General features: G+C 55.7%; 1 long non-coding RNA gene across 2 annotated transcripts in view; it reads left to right on the top strand.

Annotated features, from left to right (window-relative positions):
- Positions 1 to 77: 77 nt before the first annotated feature.
- Positions 78 to 974, top strand: part of LOC102483463 (uncharacterized) — a 28,011-nt gene continuing 27,114 nt past the window's right edge. For both annotated transcript variants that reach the window (XR_001370244.2, XR_334284.3), the window contains exon 1: positions 78 to 520. This is a non-coding gene — a long non-coding RNA (uncharacterized LOC102483463). The remainder of the gene's footprint in view (positions 521 to 974) is intronic.

Here is a 974-nt window from a genome sequence, read left to right as displayed (position 1 = left end):
CTGGCGCCCGCGGGACGGCAGCGCGCCCGGAAGAGGAGCGCACCTGGGGGCGGGGCTAGCGGGGACGCGCCGCGGCTGGTCCCGGCGTGCTGCCTTATCACCTGGGACGCGCGAGGCGTCCTCGGACTAGTTCCCTGGGCGACGTTCGCCAAAGATCCGCCTCCCGTGTGGGGAGCTTTCGGCGTTAGCGCGTGAGGCACGGACGAAAACAACGTGCTGGGACTCGGGGGCTGAGGCGAGGCGGAGCGCTGCCGCCTCCTAGCGCGTGACCTTCCCCTGCGGCCCCCTGCTCGAGCCTCCCCAGCACGTCCAGTGTAAAGAGGCCTTTCTTAACTCTGACCTGGCGTTTGGAGACCGTGTCCCTCCCGCCACGCGTCGGTGGTGCAGTGCCCTCTTCCGTGGCTGCGGCCCCCTCGCCCGTCTTCTCGTTCTCCACTCAGTCACCGACCTCGGACATCGGAAGGTGCCCGAAGTGCCCTCGCGAAAGTCTGGGAATATGGCAGATCCTGAATTTTCCAAGGTCTGAGACATACAGTATCTATGCAAGATTATATAGCACACATATTTGCTAGAAATACTGGGGCGTAAGGTGGGAGTCCTTCAAAGAAGTTCGTGGAAAATATGTAGTATGAAAGAAATTATGCATGGGTTTCCATTTTTTTATGCACCCAAACAAATTCATACTCTAATTCCATTTTTGGAATTTGGGAGCATCGTTTTAGGGTCTTTATTGTTTTGTTTATTTTTTGACAGATAGATGCAACCCCCACAGGATCCAGGATCCCCCGTCTGTCCCCTCAGCCTGCCTAGATCCTGGAGGTGCTAGTATACACAGCAAACATGGGACTCCTCCAAGTGACTTCAGTGCTACACTACCCTTGTGTCACTACAGCCACCAGCAGCACCTTTGAAGTCCCCTGGTTTTGTGGGGGTTTTGTTTTGCTTGTTTTACTCAAGATGAAGTTAATAGTGGT

The sequence above is a fragment of the Tupaia chinensis genome, unplaced genomic scaffold (genome assembly GCF_000334495.1).
Source record: "Tupaia chinensis unplaced genomic scaffold, TupChi_1.0 Scaffold000187_1, whole genome shotgun sequence".
NCBI classification, from domain to species: Eukaryota; Metazoa; Chordata; class Mammalia; order Scandentia; family Tupaiidae; genus Tupaia; species Tupaia belangeri.
Note: the sequence above shows the minus strand (reverse complement) of the source record. Positions and strands in the feature narration are given on the sequence as shown.